Source organism: Macaca thibetana, chromosome 4 (genome assembly GCF_024542745.1).
Source record: "Macaca thibetana thibetana isolate TM-01 chromosome 4, ASM2454274v1, whole genome shotgun sequence".
Classification (NCBI taxonomy): domain Eukaryota; kingdom Metazoa; phylum Chordata; class Mammalia; order Primates; family Cercopithecidae; genus Macaca; species Macaca thibetana.
In genome coordinates, this window is record NC_065581.1 from 161,186,929 (window position 1) to 161,196,855 (window position 9,927).

The 9,927-nt window shown below is 40.0% G+C and overlaps 1 protein-coding gene and 1 long non-coding RNA gene across 3 annotated transcripts in view; both read left to right on the plus strand.

The window, feature by feature from the left end:
- Positions 1 to 9,927, plus strand: part of PACRG (parkin coregulated) — a 584,691-nt gene that overhangs the window by 362,328 nt on the left and 212,436 nt on the right. The gene's annotated exons all lie outside the window — the stretch shown is intronic.
- LOC126953713 (uncharacterized) overlaps positions 1,879 to 9,927 on the plus strand; it is a 43,142-nt gene continuing 35,093 nt past the window's right edge. The window contains exon 1 of the long non-coding RNA XR_007725320.1: positions 1,879 to 4,312. This is a non-coding gene — a long non-coding RNA (uncharacterized LOC126953713). The remainder of the gene's footprint in view (positions 4,313 to 9,927) is intronic.

The following is a 9,927-nucleotide window of genomic DNA, read 5'->3' on the forward strand; positions in this document are numbered from 1 at the left end:
CATGTGATCTGAAGCCTGCTTCTCAGCCTACAAGCCGTCCTACTGCCACTCCAGGGACCCCTGGGAGATATCTCTGCTCTTCCCTCCAGATCCATACTCAGACATCCCATCCTTTCAGTAATCTCCCCTGACTCCGCCCCCACTAGAAGAACAGAGGGCTGGCACCTTCCAGTTATTCCCAATCTGCCTTGCTGGGTAGAGGTCCTGTTTCTTGTATCCCTCCTCACCAGACGGAAGAGCCCAGATGCCGGGTGACAGTTGAGACAACTGGCTTTTGGCTGGACCTGTTTTCAAAGCCATGTTTGAAATGTGTGCTTCTGTTACAGGAAAGCAGTCCCGATCCAGATCCAAAGAGAGGGTTCTTGGATCTCACGCAAGAAAGAATTTAGGGCAAGTCCATAGAGTAAAGTGAAAGCAAGTTTATTAAGGAAATAAAGGAATAAAAGAATGGCTACTCCATAGAGCAGCCCCGAGGGCTGCTGGTTGCCCATTTTTACAGTTATTTCTTGATGATATACTAAACAACGGGTGGATCATTCATGCCTCCCCTTTTTAGACCATGTAGTGTGACTTCCTGATGCTGCCATGGCATCTGTAAACTGTCATGGTGCCGGTGAGAGTGTAGCAGAGAGGACAACCAGAGGTCACTCTCGTCGCCATCTTGGTTTTGGTGGGTTTGGGCCGGCTTCTTTACTGCAACCTGTTTCATCAGCCAGGTCTTTATGACCTGTGTCTTAGGCCAACCTCCTATCTCATCCTGCGACTAGGGTCCCTTCACTGTCTGGGGATGCAGCCTAGTAGGTCTCAGCCTCATTTTACCCAGCTTGTATTTAAGATGGAGTTGCTCTGATTTAAACGCTTCTGACACCTTGTCATCCCTCCACCCCTCTGAGGTACCCCAACAGGGATCCACAGAAAAAATAGCTGGGTTGCGGCTGGTTTCTAGTGCTTGGCCAGTGACATCCTTCCTGCAAGCTGGGAACTGGCACATTTCCCAATCAGAATTGCCACCAATTCAGCTAAGATCTTACAGATCTGCCTAGAGAAATCTGTATAATATGCTTTACTGTATTTAAACGCTCAAGATGGGCCCCAAATGAGCAGGCATGCAGATATTCGCCCAAGAGAAAACAGTGTTCTTTTCTATTTATGCAACAGAAAGTTTTACTTAATCTGAGCAAGAAAGCAAATAGCAATTTCTAAAGCTTTAATTTAAGGAGGCTTCTCTGCTCAGTCAGCTCATAATTTGTAGTTTTTAAGTCCCCTAAAATATCATCTATTCTGGATTTGCTGATAATTAAGAGTTCTTCTGATTTTCCTTTATATGCAAATCTTCCGTGAGCACCAACTAATGACTTTTTCAAGGTCTCTTTGTGGACTTTGCAGAGAAAATAAGAATGTCACTAAGGGTAATTGTTATGTTGAATATCACTATTCATGCCATCGTTAAAAGGTCCGTTTGAAGCGGGTGAGAGACTAAAGCTAAACTTGATTGGGTGGAGGAGCCTTTCCCTGCCACTGCGGTGCCCCTGGCAAGGGTGGGTAGTGAGGGTGAGTAAACTGTTCTGCCCTCCCCTGGGTTCCCAGGCTACTTGAATCGCACGTGCTCTTCTAGAGACGGATGGGAACGCCGAGCTTGCTTCACTCTCAGACCTTCTCTCCCCGCCCAGCGCGGACGGGCTCCGGGCCAGGAGCTCGCAGAGGGACTGGCGTGTGTCGCCTCGCCTCTCCCTGCCTCTGTGTAGGAATTCTCCGCCGCAGAGGTCAGGAGGGCGGGGGTGACACGGCAGCCATGGCTGCCTGGACTCCAGGGCGGCTCCAGGGGCCGAGGACAGCCCGGTGGAGGCCGCTATGGCTCGGCCCGAACCCACCGCGGCCTCCCCTGCAGGGACCCGCGTCCGGCTTCCACGGCCCTGCAGCTACATTGGCCTCAGCCTCTCGCGCGGGGATCCCTGGGCCCTTCTGGATCCTGATCACGCAGGGTCAAAAATGCCCCCACCCGTGCACGCTCGCGGTGAGAAACGCACTCCCGTGCCGTGCACTGATCACCCCGCGTGCTGCCCGGCCTGCAGCCCTGCTGCCTCGGCCTTTCCATTCTGCACCGCAGGGAAGGCCCAGGCATCGCGCGGCCAGCGCCTGGGGACACCTTCAGGGTACTCGAGAGGGTTCCAGCTGCAGGGTCAAGAGAAGAGCACAGCCACCGCGCCCTCCGAGGACACCAAGGCACATCCCGCTGTCCCCCCAGCGCGTGGCCAGTTCCCCGCGACTTTTAAAGCAGTTCTGCTGAGGGCGGCCTCCACACCTGCCTGAGTCCACAGCTCACCCAGGTGGAGCGACCCTCTTGTCAACTCCCTGCCACACTTGTGGTTTGCTTTCTCCAAACAGGAAACTGTTGGAGACATGTTCCACTTAGTATGAAATCGGCTTTCCATTTTATTGCCTTTCTTAAAAATCTGTAATTTTTACTTTGACAGAATGGAATATAAATGGCCCAGAATAAGCTTAACCATCAATAAAGGTGGAGTTGAAAAATACAATGGACATATTCCCTAGAAAAACTGCAAATATTATTGATATTTTCTTGCTTGCCTGCTTTCTGTATTATATTCTCATGTATATCTTGAATTAATGTTCCAAGTAATAAAGAAAAAAGGTAATGATGGCAACGTTATTATGACCAAGTTCTGTTTGGAGCCCTCGAAGATCAATTTACATTTTTTGCTCTTAAATACAGACTTTAATATGAGCTTCAGTAGCATATTTATATTCATTTTGAGGTGGTCATACAGTGAAATTAAAAATCACTCTCCATTCAATGACTTTTAGTTTAGATTTTGCATACTGATTACAACTCTGCCTCTGCTCCCCCTTGAAAAACCCCTACATTTCATCTTAAGTTCATTTCTTGAAGGTATCTTTGTCACCAACTAAAAAACTAATGATACAATACTAACATTTAAAAACCAAGAATGTAATTGGCCCATAATGACAGGATTATTGCCTGGTAATTTTCCTACTATTTTAAGCTTTGTGTTTGACCTGCATGCTAGTTGGATGTTTATTTGCATACCTCGGGTTCTGAGAAGTTTATAGTTTTTCTAACAGAAATCAATGAATGTTACATACGTTTGTATGTGTCTTTATTTATTATAAATATGGTAAACACCCACCTCATCAAATGTCTTAGATGTTGCTCTGTCTGGAAGCATGTTCTGTCCTTCCAAAGTTTCTTATAAACTGTGAGTGTAGGATAATGATATTCAAAGAGAATCAGTACCTTTTCTATTTTTTTGATGGCCAACTAAAATTTCTAAAAGAATTTCTGTTAGGACCATAGGCAGCCATGGAGTGAGGAGAAGGAGTGTGATGTCAGGCCTGTAAAAACCTGCTTAAAAAATAACCTGCACATTCACCTTTCTTTGTGTACATGCTGAGCTAGCCACTGGTGGCGGTGGAACATGAGGCCTTCCTGCTCTCACCTTAAGCCTCGTTGCACTGCCTGTACAAAGACTAATGCACCAGGCTAACTCCAAAAGCAATAGAGAGCAACGTGGTTTTTATGAAAGTTTTTTTGGGGGGGATGCCAAAGAGAGAACCACATAGTACATCCTTCGCTTATTCATTTAAAATTTAAAGAAAAAAGTTGAGTGCCTTCTACATGCCAATGCAGCAAAGCTTCCTAAAAAATCCTTTAAAAAGGGACTCTATGCTGCCACACAGTCATTTTCCATTTGCCAAATCCCTCAAAGACTTCCCCAGAGCCTCGCCCGGTGAATCTGAATCAATGTGTACAGCCACGGAAGGCCTGAAGGTTGAAGGAGGTTTTCACTACCATCAGGAAACAAGCAGGTCTAGAAAAGGATGGGCACCTTGCCACACATGGACCCCATCCTGCAAACTTTATGTTTCTTCTAACCATACATCCTTACTTCTACTCCTCTCTATAATAACCTGACTCTGAGGTCAGGGTACAACTTGGAACAGTAAAATCCAGCATTGATGGCAGACTGATTGAGATTGCTAAATGGCAAAAATAGTGCTGTTTAGACTTAATGCACTGTCTTAGCTAATGAAATAGTGAAGGACTGCAATCCAGTCTCAGATTTACCACCATCAACATAATCCTCTTGCAGAAGAGTAGGAATGTCAGCTTCATCAGTGCTACTAACATGCTTTGCATGCTGGGAAGATCCCATTTGACTGTCTGGCCAGGTCTCTCTACTTCATGGGCTTCCATAGATTTCTTGGTGAATATTCTTCTTGTGCATCCTGTTCTTTGATGTATTGATTTTTAACAATACATCAAAATCAGGTACAAGGCAGACCTTTTGTTTGTTGGATTCCAAATGTACAAAAACTCAATCTCGGGGGAAGGAACAAACCCTCTCTCAGCTACCTCCAAATATTGTCCATCAGGTCTCTCTTGAAATTTCTAAGAGCATTCTTTTCCAAATATTTGCTAGGAGCTCCAATGTATATAATTTTTGCTAAATCTTTGCTAAGGACCACATGATGATATGTATGTCTTGCTTATAAACCCAAACAAAGCGCATTAGAGACCATTTGTCCTGAAGCTATCAACCAACTAGATTTGCAAGTCCACCCAATTGTGTGTGACATATGGTCAGGGAGGATGATGCATCACCTGGTGCATTTCCCATCATCAGGACTGCCTAATAGGTCCAGTCTTGTTCTAATCTAATAGGCCTGTGAGAACAAACAGCAATGAGCTGGAAGCTAGGGTTTGTTTATTTGTTTGTTGTTTGTTTTAATGTAGGTATTGTTACTAGAATGTAAATTTCATGAAGGCAGGGATTTTTGTCTTTTTTTTTTCACTGCTTTATCTCCAACTCAGCAATTGTTCTTAGCAGTTCCTGAGATCAATAAATATTTGCTGAATGGGTGAATGGATGGAGAGTGTATTGGTTTTCTATTGTCACAAATTTAGCCGTGTAGGACAACACCCACATATTATCTCACAGTTCTGCTGATCAAAAATCCAGCAGACTCAGCTATGTGATATGATTAGAATCTAATAAGGGGATCACAGTGTCAGTTGCCCTATGTTCCCTGTAGAGATTCTGAGGAAGAATCCACTTCTAGGCTCATCCCAGTTGTTGATAGAAATCAGTTCTAATGGTTGCAGGACTGAGGTCTCCATTTCCTGGCTGGTTGTCAGCAGTGGGGAGCTCTCAACTGCTTGAGGCAGCCCACATTCCCTGGCCCATGACCATCTCATCTTCAAAGCCAGCAATGGAGGGTTTCCTATCACTCGACCTCCCCTTCTGCCGCATCTCATCTGCCTTCCTCTTCTGCTTTCAAGGGCTCGTGTGATTCCCACCCAGATAACAAAAAGTATTACTCAAGCAAAGTGTTAACTAACCTTCTAAATTTGTTACACATTTTTTTTTTGTTACAAGACGTGGAACTACATGGAATAATCCCTTGTTTTAAGGTCAGTAGATTAGTAACCTTAATTCCATTTGCAAAGTCCCTTCACAATACCTTGATTCGTGTTTGATTGAATAACAAGGGGACAGAAATATTGGAGGGACATCTGTAGAATTGAGGTTTTGGAATGAAATCATCAAAAAATTGGTGCCTGGATGACCATGACTGGGAGCTTGAAGTATATGTTCAAGAAGATACAAAATTAACTGCCAAATTTAGTGAAGGTAGCGCAGCTCAACACTCCCGTAAGTCAGAGAAGACTGAAAATGTGTAAAACCTTGAATGGGCATGGCAAGACACAGGGCTTAAAGATTTTCGTTGTAATTTCCAACCTGAATCATGCTATCTAATGATTCAAGGACTTACATATAAGCGGAGAATAAAATCAGGAAGTTCAACATGTCTTTCAGGAGGTTAGCACAGCGATAAAAGAATAGCATCACTAGTAAAATTCCAGTAAAGTCCCTCAGCCAATGGTGTCCTCTGTCCCACTGTATGGTTCCCCGTCACAGGCAGTACGTATCATTTCCTGAGTAATTACATCAACATTACCTAAAATCCCATGGGCCAGCAATAGAAAAGACAGGAAAGTATTATTTTTGGAGTTACTATTCTTACTTTACAGATGAAAAAGCTGAGCATTGGATCCAATGACTTGCCCAAGGTCATAGGACAGGAATGAACCAAAGCCAGCACCCAAGAAATAAGCAGGTCCTCCTTCTAAACCTGAGTGGCAGGTACTCTGAAAGTGTAAATTGGATTGCCAGAAATAGCATTTCTAAGGTAGTTCTGATCAAAAGATTTCTTTTATTTAAGGTACTGAAGTAAATGGAAGTTTCATTGATCTGATTTAACAGCTATTATATGCTGGCAGATCAAAGTAGCTGTTGCTGATCTTCACAAATTCTTATGCATTATGAAGCAAAAACGTTTTCATATCATCAATTCTATTATGGAGTAGTGATCAATAATACCTTGAGAAAAACTCTAAACACAGAAAACTATCAGCAAGTTCACCTAATTAAAAACATCAAACAGAATCTTCTAACTTTGTTCCACTTTTTGTGTGAGAAGGCATGTAACCACATGGCGTGCATTCAACTTTTTTTTTTTTAATCCCAGCCAAATTCCTTCTCAGAGTTATGGATAAAATCTGTGTACATAGCTGCCTTAGTCCATTTTTGTGTTGCTATAACGGAATAGCTCAGACTGGGTAATTTATTTTTAAAAACAAGTTTATTTGGCTCATGATTCTGGAGGCAGTGAAGTCCAAGATTTCACAGACCATTTGATGAGGGTCTTGTGCTGCTTCAACTTATGGGGAAAGTTGAAAAGGAAGTGGGCATGTGCAAAGAGACCAGGGTCTCTGGGGGTCTCATGGGGAAAAATAGTAACTCACATGTGATTCATTTGTACAAATTTTAGCAAGATATAGCGCAAGCTTATACCCTACTCTTTTAGGCAATTTAATTTACACAGCATTTTCATTTCTAAACACAATTCTTTGGTAAAAGACCGTTTGTTTTAGGTGCAATTGTTCACAATCTCTTTTCCTAACTAATCACATAGTTCTCCCAACAATTCTCCCAAATATAATAGGTAAATACACTAAAAATTGCTTTGCCATGTATACTTCATTTACTTTGCCAACTTGATATTTCAGGTTAAACACGGTTGTATATTATACAGAGAAGGGTGTTCTCCTAGTCTTAATAATAACTGATTGAACAAGTACTCTTATACTATTTATGAAGTAATTCAAAAGAAGGCATTAATCTACATTTACTAGTACATTATGGAAAAGCACTTCTATGACCCTATTCCTGAAAATCAGCCTACTTTTTCTTAGAAATTTCTACCTTCTTTTACTAGAAATGTATTGCACTATTAAATTTTTCTTTGTTTCCCGTATTTAAAAAAACAATTCATTGCAAATAAAACCTTTCCTGAGTAATAATCACTTAGCATATAAATGATTTTAGTATTAATATAATTCTCTCTAAATAACTTCCATGCCCCATGCATAATGTACCAAGCACACCTATTAAAATGATAGTTTTGTAATGTGAGAATTTCCATTATAAAAACCTGTGAAACACAATCTAGCACATTTAAAGATCGCTTTTAGATTGTAATTGGAAGATAAATTCTAATTACTGTTTAATTTCTTGGTTGAAAATCTTTGGCATGTACAACATAAAATTGACTCTGAAATTATGCAGTTAATATTATCAGCACTTAGCTATTCCTTTTGAAGCTGCAAAGGTTTCATTTGTTTGGCTCAAAGAAATATTCAACCAGAAAAAAAAAAAAACTGCTTAAAGTTTGGAAAGTTTAAAAAGTGGCTATCAATATAGTTAACTCATCTATAATAAGTTATGTTCAGAGAAATGGCTCAACATTGGGTTATTGAAAAAAGGGTACATTCTATAGAAAGTATGCTATTTGAGGTGTTCTAGACCAGGAAGATAAACATGTTTTTAGAATTCTATTATCTAAGCTATGGGTTAATATCCAATATTGTGACATGATCCTGTGACTTTAGTCAAATCAGTGATGGAAAGTTAGAAATCTCCTCCCTTAAATATTGATGCATTCTTAGAATTATAAATCTCAGAGAGTTGTTCTTCCAGTCACATTGCTGGAGTAGAGATTTATAATTTTTTAAATTTTTAATGAGATTATTGACTTATTAATTTGTAGATTCTTGACTTATTAATTTGTTCCAAGTTCCTTTTGTGTTAACTGTCTTAAAAATGGGTAACAGTTATTTAGTGCTTTTTATAGGCTGGATTCCGGATTAAGCTGTTTTCATGAATCATCTCATTTAATCCTCACAACCCAGGAGGAAGAAAGTACCCTTCCTCTAATTTAACAGATGAGAAAATGAATGCAGAGAGATAAAGTAATTTTCAAACTGTCAGTTAGTAAAAGGGCACTTATAGGATTATTCAAATGGAAAGAGAGATAAAAAATGATAACTGGTATAGTTTTCTCCATCCATAAATACTGAGTGCTTGAGCTGCACCTAATGGGGTATTTAATTACATTGTTACAGACAAATCATTCAGCTATATTGATTTAATCTTCCAGTGTTTAAACTAGCAATAATAAACTAATAACATTCCTAAACTTTCAGTTTCTTCCGAAGTTATTTTTATTCGTGTTACTAAATTTAAAAAAGTAGTGTTCAATACTAATTATTTACTGTGATCTATTTTTTTTAAACATCGAGTGGCATTATTCTTGGACGAAAAGTAAATCCAAATTCAGCCTTTATGCAATAGTATGAATTTTTTGCATTTGGAGTTTATAAAAGAGTTTAATAAATGTATAACATATGCAATAATCAAGATTTGTATTGCGTATGTTTATTAAAGCTCATTTACAGCTAGTTAATAGAGTATGAGTAGATTTTGCTGAGTTAATAAATCCAGTGCAAAGTACCACTTGCACATGATGATGTCGATGGCTTCACTCTAGCTATCCTGAAGCATGGAGTTCTTCATGCACAGTAGTTTGTCCTTTGTGTGAAAAGATAATTTGCTGACCATTTCTGCACAGGAGTCCTCATTGTCAGCAGGACTTAACTTGAGATGATTCAAGACAATTGCAAGAAACGTTCTTTAGAAAGAAGAATTTACAAGACTTGCTCATTGAACTATGTAAATTAATTGGAACTTGAAGAGAGAAAAAAAAGCTCTAGTTTCACTTTTTTAAGTTTGGGGAAGATGAGTTGCAAATAATGTTCAAGAAGAAAGTCATTCTGTCTAAATTAGGCCATGGTGGATCTTCAGCTTGAAAGTTTGTCTTCAGAGAATGAGAAAGAGAAACAGAGAGAAAGAGAGACATAGGTAAAGGAAAAAGAATGTCAATGAATATGATGAAAAGCACAAGGGCATTTTAGTAGGTAGAGAGATTAAAACCTAAAACCATGACGGTTCTTTCATATTTTTTAAAATCTAAGAGAAATATGATGAGAAATGGAAAAATGTTGAAGATATACAGAAAGAATATCAAGGAGAACCATTGATCTTAACTATAAATATAAGGCAGAGATGCATTGAAAATAAGGGCCACAAAATGCAAATGAATGAAAACACTTAGTATGTCACAAACATGACAAACAAAAAGCTCCTGGAATTTTTCAGACTAAGATGGCCTTATTTCATTTGCGGTGGATCCCAGTTGAGTGTCATCCCTCAACGAGTGGGCACAGACCCCTGCCTGAATCTCCTGAGTTACATGGTGCACACTGCATCCCATTTGGACTGATACTGTTTTGCAACAGCTTAACTGAAACAATTTCAATATTTAACCAAAATCTGCTTTCCTATAAATTTTCCACTGGAGGCTTCATTTGACTGTCTGGCCAGGTCTTTCTACTTCATGGGCTTCCATAGATTTCTTGGTGAATATTCTTCTTGTGCATCCTGTTTTTTGATGTATTGATTTTTAACAATACATCAAAATCAG